We start from the raw sequence: 19,096 nt of genomic DNA on the forward strand, positions 1-19,096 counted from the left end.
GCATTTGCTTTAATGAGAGGGAACCCCTGTGTACTGAACCCGGCCCTTGCTGCTATCAACTTGGCCTGGCAGAAGGGTTACATTTTTGGGGGCTCGTCCGGGATCGAGACTGGGTCAGTACCCCTCGCAAGCACATCTTAGGTGAGTCATTAAATTGGGGAAACACCACAACTAGTGTTCATTAACCAAACCATGAACACCGACCCACCCCAGAAAAATTGGGCCACATCCTTTCCCTCAGGCTCTTGAGTCCCAGAACCCAAACGTCTCTTGAGTCCAGCAATCCACAAATCACCCAAAGTCCAAAAAAGTCCAGCCCCGGAGTTCACCTGCAGAGTGTTACTCCCCAATCTGGCTAAAATGTGCCTGGGTGTGGGGGAAAGAGGTAAGGGGCACCTTACGTGTCCTGAAGCTGACTGCCCCACAGGGCTCTGCTCCGCTCCACCACGACCGGCTCCGCTCAGCTCGCCGTCTCACGAACACACCGCTGTCTCACGAACACACCGCTGTCTCACGACCGGCTCCGCTCAGCTCAGCTCGCCGTCTCACGAACACACCACTGTCTCACGACCGGCTCTGCTCAGCTCGCCGTCTCACGAACACACCGCTGTCTCATGACCGGCTCTGCTCAGCTCGCCGTCTCACAAACAAACCGCTGTCTCACGACCGGCTCCACTGCACACTAGATCTTCCGGCTCCCCACTACTTGACATAGTGCTCAGTGATTTCAGCTCTCAGTGATTTCAGCTCATAGTAGTGGTAGCCTTAGTGCTGGTGCACCATAAGGCTGAAGTGAATTCAGCACAGTACCTGTAACAAAACTCTTAATAGACCCAAAATTAGCTCTGACATTCCACAGTGGAGAGAGACAGAGGTGCAATTGGTGCTTCAGGCCCTCACAAAGGGGCCTACACCACCAGGCACTAATACCTGTCTCAAGTCTCTCTCAATTCACAGAGTTTTGGAACCCATGTCCCTTGCCTAGTGAGTGCTACTCAGTTGATGGTGAGTCCTCCATCATAACAAAAAGGCCAAGTACAGTTCCAAGCACAGTTCCCATAATCAGGGTACTAACAATTTATTCTTCCCGCCCCAATAACAGAGACACTGGGGATCCCACAGCAGCCAAAGTGACCATTTCGGCAGTTATGGCCTCATTCTAGGCGGGGTGGGTGTGCCTATGCAAATGAGATCAGCCCCTGAAGTTCTTTTCCACAACTTGCCACACCTCACCACCAGATGTCAGGGTGGAGCCCACCCTGTCTCTGCTTACAGATAGATAGATATATCTACTTTGAAGCTGCAGCCTTTTTTCTTCTCTCTTGTGCTTTTACCATGTTGACTGAAATTCCAAATGGGAGTGATACAGGACTGACAATAGAGGATCATTAAATCTGGATGGTCCTCTATTAAAAGACAAACATCCTAGACAATAGACTGGCTCCCACCCAGGAGCAATGTTCCCTCTAATTTTTGACAGGTCATGTGTGCAAAAAATTTCTTCTTTGCAAATTGTTGTGCTTCTGTGAAAATTTTTGTGGGCGTGGTGTTTTGCCGTGTGTGCGGGGTTTAGGATCTGTGTGCGCGTGGACACGCGCACAGCTCAGAGCGAACAGTGCCCAGGAGAACTGGTTTGTCAGGGGAGAGGAAGCAAAGTCACCTGGTAGGGATCACCTGACAGAGGGACTGGAAGTTTATAAATGGGCAGAAGCTGCTTGACTTGTGGTTTTTGGCCATTTTCTCCAGCTCAAGCAGAGGGAAACGGGAGGAACTCTGCCTATCAGAACTTAACCGACCATGTGAAGACCATGTAAAGAGCAGTGGTGTTAGAATCCCATGCAAAGTGTCTGTGAATGTTATGCATTACACCTACCACATGGCTCTTCAAGAGTTAAACTGTGGTCCTAGAACACCCACATCGCTGGAATTGTAGGAGAGGGTATGTTTAAGTTACAGGGAGTGTTTGAGGTGTCAGCACTGGTCCCAGGAACTGGTTGGTGGGCTTTGTGGTTGTAGCTCTCAGGAGGGGTGCCAGCTAGAGGCCCCAAAATAGCATCAGGGCCTGGACTTTGTTTAGAGGCTGGAAGCTTAACACACTTAGTGGTTCTGCAGCTGGATCCCCTCACAGCAGTCTGGCGAGTGGTCAAGATGGGGAGCTTGACTAGACCTGTGGCAGCTTACTCCATGAGTGGTCTAACTGAAATCATTAGGTGTACTCACAGAGTAAGGTACTACTCAGTGTGATTAAAGATAACAGCATCTGTCCCTTATTTTAGTGGTTTTAAAGTTTGTATTTAATACAGCACAGCTGTAGCATGGTATCAGCTTTGCTAACACAGGCAACACACACCAACTAGTTTTCTTAGCTCCTTCTTGCCCATCAGAAGAAAGGTAAAAGTTGCTTTAAGTAGAAAATATTATAATGTAGTACAACTGGCTGCTTAGCCATAGCAGAATGGACAAGATGCTACAATAAGATCATGTTTGACTCTCGTGTTTATTGTTAAGAGGGGTGGCATTAAAATAGGTTCTCTTCATTGGTTTTTAAAGAGAAACAATTGTCAGGACTAACACATTAAAACATAACCGTCACATCTATGGAAAATAACATAACTTCATACAGCACTTAAAGCTTAATAATACTTGCATGTTCTGCCTTTAATAACATTTATGCATGTTATTTCCTTGAAAACTGTAAGGCCCTTGTTAAGGAGCCATGCAGCAGAATAAACATTTGTGTAATGTCTGTGTGACTCACACAGAGACAAAACTGTTCTTGCAATTAAAGTCAAGGAAAACATCTTAAAACTCCCTTCAGCTTAAGTGTCTTAGGATAGCCAGTGTACGCTCAGTATATGATACATGGCTGCTAACCACAGAGTCTAGGTAGCTTTCTGAACTCAACTTACATGCTATCAATAGAAAGCCTTCTAAATGCAATACAACATTCCATCGACTCCAACTCTTACCTAAAAGTGGATTTAAATTTTCAGCCCCTAGTTTGTTTCAATATATTCAATCTGGTACCATTTCTTCATTTACAGACCAATCAGGGAAGCTCTGTCCCTAATAATGCCTTCTGATTGCACGTGGATGGTTGGTGTCTAGAGTGGACATTTACCAGCAGCTGTTAGCTTGAAGATACAGGATCTATTCTTTGCTGTTACATTTCCTGGAGACCTGCAAATGTCAAAGCCTTCTAAGTGCCCCTCAAACAAAACAAGTTAGTAAGTCAGCAAATGTGACCCAGCACATACTCATGCTATGTATGTTAAGATACTGTATTTCATTTCTTTACCTGATGACTCGGTGAGAAAGGAAAGCTTGCTGAGGCACCAAGATGCTTCAGTCATTCTCCCTACCACCCCCCGCCCCCCATGTACTGTGTTTTACTAGGCTGCATCAGATGTACTTTGCATTGAACTCTAGCATGTAAAGTGGATGAAAAGGGTATTTCCCCTTCGCTGATGAAATATAAGACAACCCATTTATGGGACCAGAAATTAGTTGTTCACTCCCCAAAAGAATGGTGTTTTTCTGGATTTACACGAGTGTACCTAAGATTTGAATTTGGCCCAATAAGAGTTTGACTTGAGGTAGGAATGAAAAAAATTATATTCAGGATTTCAAGATTTGGGCCACAGTGAAGTAGCTCTGTGAGAAGAGTGGAATAAGGAATAGGAAGAGGATTAATTAGATTATTGTTATTATTAATTAGTTTACTATTCAAAAATCCCTTCATTATACAGGGGTTTGGAGCAGGATAATTCTCTCTCCCTTCACTGCATAGTTCTTTCCTATTTTATCTGCTGTTTTCTCCTCATTGTTATCCCAGAATACCTCTGCCCACAATAATCACCCCCAGGCAATGACTGTCTGGGTGGCTCCTTTAGCTTCCGCCTCTCTAGAGCAGTCTACTGCAAATTCTCCAGGAAGCTGCCAATTTTGTCACCATCCTGTAATCTATTCCTTTGAAAACTATAAGGGGCCTTGTAAAGGAGTGAGAGAGAGTAAGACAAACATTTATATTGTGTCTGTGTGACTCCCACAGAGATAAAACTGTTCTTTCAGCTCAAATACTTTGAAAGATCACCAACTCCCTTTATGTTCCAATCTTCTAGAATAACCAGTGTATTTAGCTAAAAGGATTTGTATGACTCCACACCCCATCTGGAGTATGTAATAATTTCTCACTGAAAGATAAAGAAGATGACCCAGCCCTGGACAAGGAAGTTATAAAGAGAAGGAAGGGCAGCACCCAATATAAAAATGGGATTTTCATTTAGTTCAAATTTTGGCACCTGAGCTGGGATTTTCAAAGGAGCCTAAGTGAGTTAGGTACCCAAATCCCATCAAAAGGGTCTAAAATCCATACTTAGGCATCTAAAGATTTTCAGAGGTGCCAAATAACCACATGAAGTTTACAAGACCTGTGGAACCTCAGCAACTCTGCAAATCAGGCCGTTTGAAAAATGTTGGCCCAATGGTTAATTTTTGTAATATATGCTACTCTTTTAAGGGTTGATATGTCACATGGGCTTAATTTTTCTAAAATGACTAAAGGTTGAACCTCTCATTTGACACTGTCTGGTCCAGCAACATCCATGGTCCGGCATGATTTTATTTTATGTTTTTTATGCTTTATCTACTTATTTCCTTGTGCCAAGACAATAAAATTGCGTAACAACACTAACACTTTGTTATGAAGTGAGCCAGTAAACCTTGGCTAGGCGGCGTTGCAAGCATTGTTCTGTTTATTTGCCTCAGTGAGATAAAAATAAAAAGAGACCTGCTTGCTACAGTATTGACCTCCTGCGGTTTGGCAAATTCTCCAGTTATGCATCCGGTCAGGTGCCGGACTAGAGAGGCTTAACCTGTAGTTATTTTGGATGCCCAAAGCGAGACACTTAAAAGGAGCCTGGTTTTCAGCGAGTGCTGGGCACCGACTCTAAAAATCAGGCCCCTTTAAGATGTCTCAAGTGGGCAGCCAAAACTGAGATGTCTCAAATAAAACTAGTCACTTCTGAAAACTTAGATCCTGATGCAGTGTATCAGAATTTCATCCTGGGAGGTGTAGGGGGTTTCCAGTGTTGTTGTATTAGGTATTTAGTAACCCATCAGAATCATAGGAACCATTGTTCTTGTGAATTGTACTCAGGTTCATTAATCCAAACGTCAACAATTCTGGCTGGACCATGAGAAGTCTCTAATATTAAATCTTAAGTGGCTTTCCTTCGAAAAGCTCCAAAGTGTTGGAGCACTCCTTAAGCAGAGAGGGGATCCTCCACATTTCCAATACTTATCTGCATCTTTAATACAGCTGGACATACAGGTGGGAAACTCTACAAAGAACTTTGGGTTCTGTGATACAGTGGAGTGAATTGGCTGGTTCAGCAGCAAATAAAAAGTCAGTGCCTCCAGATTTCATTCTGGAGAGCAGTATACCCACTGTGACCCAGGGACCCCTCAGTGCCAACTAGCAGAGGTCACACCATACCATAACTCTCATCAGACCTGACATACCCATTACCCCAACTCACTGTTATCAGAATCTGTGTCTACAAGGTGTTGTGTAAGGTGTCACATACCAACTGGCCAATACTTTAATTGCATGATATATGTACAGGTGATGTATAAAGAATTGTAGGAGTGTGCTGGAAATATGTTCCTAAAAATGTGTTTGGCAGGCAATGTCTAAGCCCAGCTTGCCTTAGACAAAGGAACATTGTTTCGCCAGCTTGACTATGTCTCCACCATAAATTAAGCAAGGTGAGACCAAAGACAATGAAAAGTATATTTATATGTAAGGTAAACAAAGCCATCAGGTGAACAAGAGGGGGAATATGATCACTGAACAATCATGATGGGGGATGGAGAATGCACACCCAGAAGACCTTCTGGCCTCTTGAAACAGGGTTAATGAACTTTGGGAAGATATAAGCAGAGGCAAAAAGCCATTGTGTCATCCATCACTGGAGTGGACCCTGTGGAGACCTGAGACTGGGAGGTGTATTGGTGTCACCCTGAAAGAAGTAACCAGGCTGGTGGAAGCTTTAGGCAGGCTTCTGGTGTCAGGGCTCTGAGCCAAAGCTGCACAGCACAGAAGAACCCAGTGCCCTTTAACTAACAGACTCTCTAGCTTACATAATAACTGGTGAACAAGCAGCTGTTCTTATGAATTTTGCTGTATTATTTCCATAACAAGGTGAGCTGGCCCTTTAAGAGGACTGAGGTCAGCTGCACCTGTGCCACACTTAACTCACCTCCTCAGGCAGCGGGAATGAGTGCTGACGTCATGTGATGGGGCACATCTGCGTAAGATCAGTCCTGGGGGATAAGAACACGCTGTGGCCAGAGGGAGAACAGATCTGGGAAGGTGAGACTTCAGGGACCAAAGAGACCTGGGAGTTGGTGCTCATCAACTGTGGGAGGACAGGGAGTTTAGGAAGAGGCCTTGGGAAGAATTAGCGCTGGGTGAGGGTATGGAAGCTAAATAACTTCGCTGTTTAGGGTTCCTAGAGCTGGGATCCCATAGTAGAGTGTGGATTTAGGATCCCCTATACTGTCATCTTCTCGGGGGGGGGGGGGGGGTTCAGTGACCCCTGCTATTAAGAGGAGGATGGGGAGATTGTGCATACTGCTGCCTAGTGAGGTGATGTGGTGACCCTGTGAGCTGGGGGTGGAAAAAAGGACTGACTAAAGCCCAAGAGCGCTAGAGCAGAGCCTAGGAGATGGGCAGGCTTGGATAAGTGTGTTGCAAAAGAGAAGAGCCCCTTTGGAGGGAAGGGCTTTGTCCCGCAGGACTGAGGTGAAAGACTTGCAGTGGTTATGTTTGGACTTGGTTTCTACCCCTGGAAGGGTGGACCTTTTGTAACTTGTCTGGAGGGCCAAGTCACCTCAGTGACCTAAAGTGCAGAATGTTGGTAGTTCCCCTGAGAGAAGGAAAACTAGTGTGTGCTAGGAAGGTCTACACAGGCCAGTTAGTGCACAATATGGTAGTGCATACTAAAATGTACACCCCTCTGGTATGCACTAAAGCATCCTGTGAACAAGTCCTTAGGTTGCAATTTTCAGCCTGATATGAGAACAAGTAACTGAGCCATTGCAGAACTCCCTTGCTGAACATGATGCATAAAACTACTTTCAGTGCAGAATATAAGTGGCAGTTTAAAAATGACTGTATTGTATTAAACTGCAAGCAAGGAGAGCATACATGCCTTCTTCCTGAAAAAGCTACCACTTTCTCTCTTTGCTTTAAGGGATGGGTGTCGGAGTCCTTGCTCACATTGGTGAGGAATCGCTCAACTGAACCATCCCATTGATGCCAATAGAACTATCCTTGGGTGAATACACCTTACTTATGTGAGTAAGGGGTACAAAATTTGACCCTTAGTCTATGTTTTGTGCCCAGCCCAGGTTATGAGAATTAGGAAGAATTAAAGGTGGGGAAGCTAGATTCTGATTCACATACCATCTGTTTCCTGGTCTGAGATTAGTAGCTCATCAAGTTGACACAGACATTGCCCTCCAGAAATCTCTGAATACTTTTTTGTTGTAGTAATCACCCCATTATCATCACTAACAAGAGTGACAAATCTGTCACATCCGAGCTGAGCTAACTGTTTTCCTACTTACCAAGAGTAGTTAGCTTTACAGTAGTCGTAATGTAATTTATGCTTACAAGACAAAATATAAGTTATCAAAAGATTTAGATAAGAGCTATATCATGAGCTCTTCATGATATAGGCAGAAAAATATCAGCCACACAGACTAACACCTCTGTGAATGGATCCTAATCAGCTGCTAAAATTACTTATTGCACTAAGATATTGCCTCTTTTTGACCCAGAGAGCTAATCAAATTCTGGGGTGCTGGGGATATTGCAGTTGGAAGTAGAAATTTATGGAGTCTGGTCTTTTTTTTTTATGCCATCTTGTTTCATTTACAAGAAATGTACAAAGTCCTGCTTCCCTGAATTCAGGAGGAACCATAAAAACAAAAGAATCGGTTTTCTTATCTTATAGCCCTAAGTCTGATTAGACAACAGCCTCAAAAGTGCGCTCTCTAGCTTTCCCCAGACTCACAGGCTCCTGCTTAGCTTTCTTGCTTTTATGCCTCTGTTTTTCTCTGTTCTTATCTGTCCCCAGTTTCTGTGTCTTCTCTCCCACCCCTGCCCCCACCTGGGAACAATACCCAGTGGAAGCCCCCACCTACATGGTGCTAGTTTCTGGGCAGTTTCTATTAGCCTTTGGTTTAGGTGCGGCCCCTTAACTGTTTCTTACAACTATCTTAAGTAAAAGGTGTGTTCACACATCAGCTTGAGCGAGGTTTAACTCGGTTTACAACAATCTATTAAGCAGGAAATCTAACTGATAAAATCAGAGATGGAACACATTGATTGCTGTCTGATAGCCAAAAATAACAGCATTGCAATAGCCCCTCTGAAATTAAGGCCTGGTCTACACTACAGAGTTAGGTCGACTTAAGGCAGCTTATGTCGACCTAACTGTGTAAACGTCTATACTAAAATGTTCCTCTTGCCCGTGTAACTCGCCCACTATGCTGAGCTAATAACTCCACCTCTGTGAGAGGGATAGCGATTGGTTCGATGTAGTTAGGTCGACCCAGTGGCCGTGTAGACACTGTGTTGCTTACATTGCCTGTGGCTGCCTTTGACGGCTGGATCCCTACTGCTCCGGGGCTGACAGCAGGAGCCATTACAGGGGACACAAAGAGGCAGTTTAATTACTGTAGTGGCTGTAGGTCAACCTAACTTAAGTAAACTTAATTCTGTAGTGGAGACATGCCCTGACCCTGAGATTCTACCATTCTTAGGAATCTCTTTATTGTCAGTTACTTATGACTGCCGTAACATAACATTTATTTTGATCTATTTATGTGGCTTAGGGCTGTGAAAAAATTTGCATGCTAAATGACATGGCTAGGTCAATTTAACCCTGTGTAGACACAGCTAGGTTTATGGAGAATTCTTCCATCGACCTAACTACTCCTCTCAGAGAGATGGATTAACTATATTGATGGAAAGACGACCCCTTCCATTGATGTAGGAAGCATGTATGCTACTGCAGCATAGTTGCTACTGTGTCAATGTACCACTTGTAGTGTAGACAACTTTATAAGCATTGTGGCTTAAAAAAAAAAAACCCACCCAATGCTTTCCTAACTTCAACTTGGCTAACAGAGTTTTAACCTAGAGCAAGGTTAGGGTTTGTTTTTGTTTTGTTTTTTTAAAAAAAGATTCCAAAAAAGTATTGGAAGTATTAAAAAAAGTTTGTGTGTGCATGATATTAGGTCTCATAAAACTGCAGATTAACACAGTTCGGCAATGAAGTCTCCATTTATATGCAGAGGAGGTTTACCATTGCACAGACCATGCAAGCTTCTCCATACCTGTCAATATAACTCACAGACTGAAGGACGGCAGTCCATTAGGGTTTGTCTCTACTGCAAACCTACTGTTTGTCTTTTTTCATTAAGATAGCTAATTTCAGTATTTCAGTATAAAGCCTAATAGAGACAAAGCACAGGTAGCTTTTAACCATGATGTAGCTAGTAGGTATCAACACCAGGTGGTGGTACAGGTGGGACCTTGATTAGCTACATCACAGTGAAAGGAACAGTGCCTGGTCTCCACTAGTGCTTAGCTAATGCAAGTTAGCTATCTCGATAGCAAAGCACTTTTTTTTTTTTGCAGTGAAGATAGTGTGAGGCTGACAAACTCACTACATAGGATGCTGAACAGACATCTGTGAGTAAAGATTTTTGATCACCAATTGCCCAACTTCAACCTGAACAAGGGTTGACTATGGGACTATGGGTAAAATTCCTTGGCCCTTTATTGCCCCTTGAAGAATCTAATCTCCAAAACTTTAACAAAAGTTTTCAAGTGATTTACTGCCGTAACTCATCACTACTGTAGCTTTTCAAAACTACCTTTGGCAAGTAATTTGTCCTCACTGAGGATCAGTAAAACACCCCCACAGGAAACACAGCTCCAAGATCGTGCACAGAGCAGAATATTGCAGAATATTTTTACTGAGAGTCTTTGACAGAGTTTTTTAAACTGGCAAAAATGCATGGTATTCCATTTAATATGAATCTTACCAAGTATAACAAAGGGAAAGGTCTTTTTGTCTATCATCTTCAAGAGGGACAAGGAACCTTGAGGCTCATATGTAATGTACAGCACATCTGTGTAATCTCCATAAAGTTTTTCAGATGATGGCCATATTTCAATTAGCCTTTTTAGCATAAATGCCTCCTTTACTTTTCATCTTTTTGCCTGTGCATACTACTGTAAAACAAACATACACCAAAATAAGTCCATCCCTGCTTCTCCACCAGAATAGCTGAGTGCAGGCAGTCAGCCATCCCCTGTTCAGCCTGTACTCTTGTTCTAGAAAGGGGAAAATTAATCAAAGCTTAGGGAGTACAGCTGGGTGAATAAAGGATTTTTCTGTTTGCTGGCAATTCTGAAAAATAAAATAAAAAGTACCCCCCAAATCACTTTTGTTTGAACCAAACACAATTTATTTTTTTTTGGAAAATCAAAACATTGGAAAAAGATTTTGGAACAAACAAAATGTTTAATTTTGATTGTCTTGATTTCTGAACATTTTTAAATGTCTTTGATTCCTTTTTAAATAAAACTCAAGGAAACGTTGGGAAAAAAAAGTCATTATGAAATGAAACCAAAACATTTCATTTTGAAAACGTCAAAACAAAATATTTTGATTACTTTTAGATTTTTTTTTAAAAGGAAACAATGTGGTGAAATTAACATAAATTGCACAACATTTCCATGATGCTGAATCTGTATTTTTTGCCCCCAAAAAAGTTTTGATCAAAAACTTTTACCCAGCTCTATTAGGAAGTGCATCGTGACTCTATTTAAATATTCCGTTTCACAGGGCCTTCCCTAGGGAGGAGCGGGGCCAGAGGCGGAAGGGATGGATTATTCTCTTCCGGGACCAACCGCGCTGGCCAATGGGCCTATGGGGCCTCCCAAAGCACAGGGCCCAAGTGGCCACCCCGATTTTCCCTATCCCAGTGGTGGCTCTGCCCTTTGGCCACATCTACACTACTGAGTCAAACAAACATGTTAGTCCCCCAACAAAACTCAGCTCATGTTTTAACTGTGTCTCTGGAAATTACTATGCGAGCATTAGTTGCAATGTAGATGGGACTTGTGTGTTTTACAGAAATATCGTTTATTGTTTAGGGATCTTGCTTGTCTATTTTGGTCTTGTATGGATAAGTCAAATGCTGTTCATGCCATTCTGGGCACTCCCGATCTAGGTAGGAACAGGTAGCCATGCAGCCATAAAGGGGTGAGAGAGGAGAGGGTGCATGTATTAAGTATTACTCAGCTTGTGGCAGCATGGGGAGAACAAATCTCTGGGCTGGGAGGAACATAACCTAGCTGCCAGCATTGCAGAGGTAGGGAGTGAAAGTGGTGGAGGCAAGGGGTGAAAGACGATGGGGCAGCAGGAACTGGCAGAGCTGTGGGAGAGATGGATGCTTCTTCCCTAATGTGCAATATTCGTGCTTTCAAAAAGGCTAAATAGGACCTGGAAATCTCTTCCCCCAGGATTCACAACCAGACCCTTTTTGTAATGTTTTAATAAAATAACTGCTTGTGTGTTGTTGGGGGCCTGTCACCCCTCAATCTCTCCTCCGATACTGGCTTAACCAGGTTGGCGGTCGTCCCAATTGCTATAGTGGTGTCCTGGCACTCCTCAAAGAGATCTTGAGAGCTTAACAAGATCTTAGGCATCTCCCAGTCCAGCTACTCAGGTCCCTGGTTGCCCAGTCCATGAATGTAGTGTTATTCTTCCTTGCCCCTCACCACAGAATTGCATCGAACCTCCTGGCTATCTAAAAGCACATTAGGCTGCATGGAAGAGCAATCCCTGAGGGTTGAGTCAAGGTCTTCCCCGAATGGACAAGTTCTGCTCTGCACTGGACTTACTGTTAATATTCCAGACCCATTGTACTGGATGTTCAGTCCCTGGATCTTATTCACAACGCTGCTCAAAATTAAGTCCATCTCAAGTAGGTACTTGGACACCCAGCTGTACACCAAAAAGGTTCTCTTGATCCTGATATCCAAATTCAACTGGGCTCGATAATCACCAGTGCCCATGGGATGGCTTCAGGTCAGCTGGAAGCATATTCATAGGCAGAATTTTGAGTCTTCACCCCTTTGTATCTTTATAGAGAGTAACGATGGAATGGCAAAATAGAAAGGATTCTGTGACTCGACTGAGCTCTTGACCTTGAGAAATCCATCCCTGCTGGATAAAGCAGAGCTGCAGCTAGTGTAAAAATCTTACTTAATCAATACTAGATATCTTCATCTTTCCATTCATTCCTCAATTGTGATAGTGAAGAGGCTGGCCTGTATTCACACCGCTACCAGACTTCCTATTTACCAGTGAAACTCTGTTTCATGGGTTGCTGTCTGTCATTAATTCATCTTTCATAATTGTGCCCCAGAGAGGGGGAAATTCTAATGTACCTTAAACAGCTCCTCATTTTCTAATTGTTATTGTTGTCTGCTCAGATGATACTGAGGTGTCATTTTTGATTGTTTGTCACTGAATTATGTAAATCCCTGAGGATTCAACCATGACTTAAAATGTCTTCCCTTTTTAGCAGTCTTTCCTTGAAGGCCACTTGCTCCTCAGATTATTTAATTTTTGTGTTCTTGTGACAAGTGCTAGACTGAAAGGCTACTAACTTTAATGGTGACCCCAAACAAGTAACAACCAACAGAGTACAAGGACTTTCAGTCATTAGCGGGGCTGGATTCAGCCTGGTGACTGAAAAAAAAACCTTCAGTCCTGCACCAATTGCCTGAGTCATCCAACCTCCAGTGTATTCAATCATTTGGGAAAAGACTTGATAACTAGTTTGTGTGGAGTGCATATGGATAACTGGCTATAATCTTTGGTGTCCTGGGAGTAGGAATGAGATAGGGATTTCCCTTTGGACCGATCTCTGAAATTTATATTCCACTTGTTTTTTGGGGGAAATACTTGAGATAGGGATTTCCCTTTGGACTGATCTCTGAAATTTATATTCCACTTGTTTTTTGGGGGAAATACTTACCTAAACCAAAGCGCTGGATCTGAACACCCTTAATTTTCCATTTTGAGGTGGATGATGGCGGGAAGAATGGACTCAATCCAAATCTGGGATTCAGCTTTTGGTGACTGACCCTTACCTCTATAAGAGAAAACCCAAAAACCAGTTCTAAAAACCTCTGAACTTAATGGGGAGTGTTTGAAATCTGAATTTTGTACCCTAAGACCACAACTGGTAGAAAAATGTCAGTAGAAGTGTTCTACAGTCCTTTGTTAATAATATGTCAATTAGAGAGCCTAAATGACAGGGCAGAATGAATGGTGACATTTTTTGATGCGCTATAATTATGTCTTTCCCAGGATACTCCTGCAGGCATGTTAAAATTGGAAAGACCTGTCCCATTTTGGATTCAAATGAAAGTATAATTTTAGAAGTAACCTCATAGCAACATTGCTGTAATGATCTGAGAGGAGTATATTCACTCAGACCATTTCACTTATATTTTACTGCTGGTATTTTTATAAGCTGCTTAGTTAACTATCTATGGGAATCTATCAACACTCAAAGATATTTCTGCGTGTCTGCTTTTACATAGCTAGGCGAAACCTGAGTATTCATTTGGTGCCTTCTGGTAGGTATGGGCTAATAAAATCTGTATATTAATTCCTTCTAGTCAGTTTTTCCAAGTCCCTCTTGCCAAGGGCCCTCCTCCAGTACAGATATTTGATATAATTTAGAATGTCTATCTTAAGAGTTTTCTGCAGCTGACCATCACGATAGTATCTTGGCACAATTATAGTCCGGCATTTATTTTTGGACATACATCTGCATTGCAATACTTTTGGAATCAAAACTCAGTAATTGTGATGAAAAGGGAGTGTCATACAACAACATCATCATGAGATTTTAGAATATTCCCAGCAAAACAATTCCTTGGGAAGTAAACATTCAGTACTGCTATGGGGCACTCCATACAATACAAGCAAACTCAGCACAGTTTTCAAATACAAACCACCTCTGGAGCTATAAACTCTCCAGTTTCAGAGTAACAGCCGTGTTAGTCTGTATTCGCAAAAAGAAAAGGAGTACTTGTGGCACCTTAGAGACTAACCAATTTATTTGAGCATGAGCTTTCGTGCGCTACGAAAGCTTATGCTCAAATAAATTGGTTAGTCTCTAAGGTGCCACAAACTCTCCAGTGAGATTCATCCTTTCTCCAAAATGAAAGGAACCATTTTCAAAGTCAGAGCACATCCAAATTGCAGGTAGAAGAAACAGAATGCCAATGGCTCAAACACTTTTAAGGTCAGAAGGGACCATTGTTACCATCGGCATGACCTCCTGCACATTGCAGGCCACAGAACCTCACCCACTCCTGAAATAGATCCCCTAACCTCTGGCTGAGTTACTGTGGGCTCCGAGAGGGAGTTTGGGTGCGGGAGGGGGCTCAGGAGTGGGTGCAGGCTCCAGGAGGGAGTTTGGGTGTGGAAGAAGGTGTGGGGTCCAAGCCGCACTTACCTGGGGAGCTCCCCAAAAGCTGTGACATGTTCCTCATCATAGGTGTAGCCAGGCAGCTCTGCGCACTGCCTCCGCCCACTGAGGCCATCCCCTCAGCTCCCATTGCCCGTGGTTCCCAATCAATGGGAGCTGCGGAGCCGGTGCTTGAGGCAGGGTCAGCGCACAGAGCCTCCCAGATCACATTTCTCCCTAGGAGCTGAGGGACTTGTTACCACTTCCAGGGAGCGGAATGGAGCCAGGTAGGGAGCCTGTCCTCCTCGCCAACCTGATTTTTACCAGCCTGGTCAGCAGTGCTGACCGGAGCCACCAGGGTCCCTTTTCAAATGGGGTAGGGTTGCCAGGTGTCTGGTTTTCAACCGGAACTTCCAAGCTGCCGTGCAGGAAAACCTTGTGTCTTCCGGAACAGCCTGAGCTTTTTATGTGTGCAATGCAGGTTCTGGGGCAGCTGAAGAGGCGGTCTGTGTTACTTAGCTGCCCCAGGGAGATTACCGATGAACCCAGGAAGCTGAGTAACACAACGCTGCCTCAGCCAGCCCAGAACACGCATGGGGCATAATAATAAGTAGGGCTGTCAAGCGATTAAAAAAATTAATCACACGATTAATTGTGCGATTAAATCGCACTGTTAAACAATAGAATACCATTTATTTAAATATTTTTGGATTTTTTTACATTTTCAAATATTGATTCAATTACAACACATAATACAAATGTACAGTGCTCACTTTACATTTGTTTTATTACAAATATTGTCCACAGTAAAAAACAAAAGAAATAGTATTTTTCAATTCACCTAATACAAGTACTGTAGTGCACTTGCTTTATCATGAAAATTGAACTTACAAATGTAGAATTATGTACAAAAAAAACCTGCATTCAAAAATAAAACAATTAGTTTTAGTGCCTACAAGTCCACTCAGTCCGACTTCAGCCAATCGCTCAAACAAGTTTGGTTACAATTTGCAGGAGATAATGCTGCCCGCTTCTTGTTGACAATGTCACTTGGAAGTGAGAATAGGCATTCGCATGGCATTTAGGAGCCAGCGTTGCAAGGTATTTATGTACCAGATATGCTAAACATTCGAATGCCCCTTCATGCTTTAACCACCACTCCAGAGGACCTGCGTCCATGCTGATGATGGGTTCTGCTTGATAACAATCCAAAGCAGAGTGGACCAACGCATGTTCATTTTCATCAATTGAGTCAGATGTCACCGGCAGAAGGTTGATTTTCTTTTTTGGTGGTTTGGGTTTTGTAATTTCCACATTGGAGTGTTGCTCTAAGACTTCTGAAAGCATGCTCCACACCTTGTCCCTGTCAGATTTTGGATGGCACTTCAGATTCTTAAACCTTGGTCGAGTGCTGTAGCTATTTTTAGAAATCTCACATTGGTACCGTCTTTGCATTTTGTCAAATCTGCTGCGAAAATGTTCTTAAAACGAACATGTGCTAGGTCATCGTCTGAGACTGCAATAACATTAAATATATGGCAGAATGCGGGTAAAACAGAACAGGAGACATACAATTCTCCCCCAAGGAGTTCAGTCACAAATTTAATTAACACATCGTTTTTTTTAATGAGCATCTTCAGCATGGAAGCATGCCCCCTGGAATGGTGGCCAAAATATGAAGGGACACAAGAATGTTTAGCATATCTGGCATATAAATACCTTGCAACGCTGGCTACAAAAGTGCCATGCAAACACCTGTTCTCACTTTCAGGTGACATTGTAAATAGGAAGCAGGCAGCAGTATCTCCCGTAAATGTAAACAAACTTGTTTGTCTTAATGACTGGCTGAACAAATAGTAAGACTGAGTGGACTTGTAGGCTCTAAAGTTTTACATTGTTTTGTTTTTGAGTGCAGTTATGTAACCAAAAAAAATAAAAATCTACATTTGTAAGTTGCACTATCATGATACAGATTGCACTACAGTACTTGTATGAGGTGAATTGAAAAATACTATCTCTTTTATCATTTACAGTGCAAATATTTGTAATAAAAATAAAAAGTGAGTACTGTACACTTTGTATTCTGTGTTGTAATAGAAATCAATATATTTTAAAACGTAGAAAAACATCCAAAAATATTTAATACATTTCAATTGGTCTTCTGTTTAACAGTGCAATTAATCGAGATTAATTTTTTTGAATTAATCGCGTGAGTTAACTGTGATTAATCAACAGACCTAACAATAAGCAAAAACTTCCCATTCAAACCCTGCATCCGGCAGCCGCAGCTCCACCAGGGGAGGCTTAGCCTGCCTGGCCTATTATACCTACCACCCCCCCAGTGCCAGCTACAAAAATTGCCTTTTTGTTATATCAGATGGCAATTTTTGTCTAGTTGTAAATGCAGACAAACATTGTCTCGTTTCATGTGGTTTGACTTTAAACTAAATTGCCTTGCAGGCAAAAGATGAGAGGTGAGATGACTCTTACTACTGACCAGCATTTGTAGTAAAGTCTCATGTTAAAACAAAGCAGGAAATAGTTTGTCAATAATAAATCATTAGCAGGTGTCCTGAGGAGGGAAAGGTTGAGAGGGGACTTTAATGATGTTGTTTTCTTCAGTGTTATTAGTACCTGCCTGGTAGGATTAATGTCCAGCATTTGCTAATGTAGGTCAAACATAAATGATTGCACTTGAATAGTAACTTGAGAAGAGGTTGCTGTGAAACCAGACATTTCAGCAGGGAGATCAGTAAAGTGGAAATGTCTAGGTAAGAAGATCAAGAGGATGATGGATGTTTTAAAAAATGTTTGGGAAATGTGAACTTGAATAACCTTTCTTTGCACAAAGCATAATTATATTTGTATGTACGAGAAAATGTGCCTCTTACTTAATTGGTAGTTTGTAGACTCCACGTTTTCAAGTCTTCCGTAAAATTTGTAAGCCCTGCATACTTTGGAAACCACAGCTTCCTTCACATTTTTCAGTGTAAAGATGATTTGGCTACATTTGTTTATGGGATGTATTATCAGAATTAAAGCCCTCCATCTGTGAGAGGAATTGGTGGGCTCAGTTCAGGTCCTCATTTATAGCTCCTCACATTACAATCATAACCCCCGCCCCACTGCAAATGATTCTAATTGCCACCCTTGTTGCCGCTCTCAGCAGAGAGGCAAATAAATAAATGGTCATGGGAACAGAATAAGCCCCTTGTGCCTAGAGGACAGATTTGAGGTACATAGGTTCTGCCTACACTAGACTTCTTTCAAAAGATTTCCCACTGTTGCTATCACTGGTGCAGCTCTATCAATGGTAGTGATGATGGTGCTGGGGTAGACAAGCTGCCAGGGTTTAACTCTCCTAGTCAGAATAGGTCTAGATGGCATGGTTTACACCAGTGCTTTCACCACTGTGAGGGAGCAGAACTGGGGACAGCAATGGTGCATTGATTTCAGTGGGAGTTTTTTCTGAGTGAAGACTGCAGTATCAGGCCTCCAGCAAACTGCTCTCTGCAGATGGACACCTGGACCTACATGGAGCCAGGGTTTGCAGGATAGAGGCCTGTGTTTGTATATTGTGTTTATTTTTTGGAATGCCTCACAAATAGTTGCTAAAACTGGATGAAAAACTCTAAATATATTCAAATTTTATTAGGTGAATCTGATTATTTCAAGAGCGCAGTTAGCAGAAAAGGCACTGAAAAGAACATTAGTGCTTTCACAAAAAGGAGATGCATGTCTTAAAAGGTACTTAAATAATTGAAGAAGAAAATGAAATAAAACTTTGAAACTATAGATTTGTAAACGAAGGTGTTTTGCTGGGCAAAAGAATAATTTTGCAAAGTAGACTGTGGTTCTCAGTGCTATCAAAAAGTACAATTTTACTCTCAGTGGAGACTAACCTGAATGGGAGAGGTGAGCGGGTATGGGCAGGCAACAGACACGGTCTGTCACTTCAAAACACTGGAAACTTTGATCTTCATCCTTAACCGTCTATGATCTTTAGAAGGGCTGACCTGCATATTTAACTTAAACTGTACTTCTAACATGTGGTTGACAGCTGGAGGAGGAGGGGAAATAGCCCAGTGATGAAAAATACAAGTTTATTGCATAGCTGTAATTCAGATCTGCCCAGCTCCTAATGAATCCTTATTGTTTCATATAAAAACACCAAGCAACATTCAGTCCTTGTGTAAAGCTGCATTAGGTTCAGTGGGATAGGGATTACATGTCTGCTTAAAGTTAGGCACATGTTTAAGTACTTGGCTGAATAAGGGCTTTTATTTTCTCTCTAGATCAAGACTGTTTTAGGTAGGTCTCTTGTCCCTGCCTTTCCACCCCCTCACTTATTCCCTCTCCTTGGCTGGCGTACAAAATATTCCCAATCTCAATAAATCAGCTGTCAGCTGTAGCCAAATATCTTGCAATAGATCGGTATATGCTCAGATTGCTTAAACGAGATACCCCAGCTCCCTTTTTCATAAGGAATGCTGAGAAGGCTTTAGATGGGATGAAA

This window comes from Lepidochelys olivacea (assembly GCF_965140295.1).
Source record: "Lepidochelys olivacea isolate rLepOli2 genome assembly, chromosome: 9".
Classification (NCBI taxonomy): domain Eukaryota; kingdom Metazoa; phylum Chordata; order Testudines; family Cheloniidae; genus Lepidochelys; species Lepidochelys olivacea.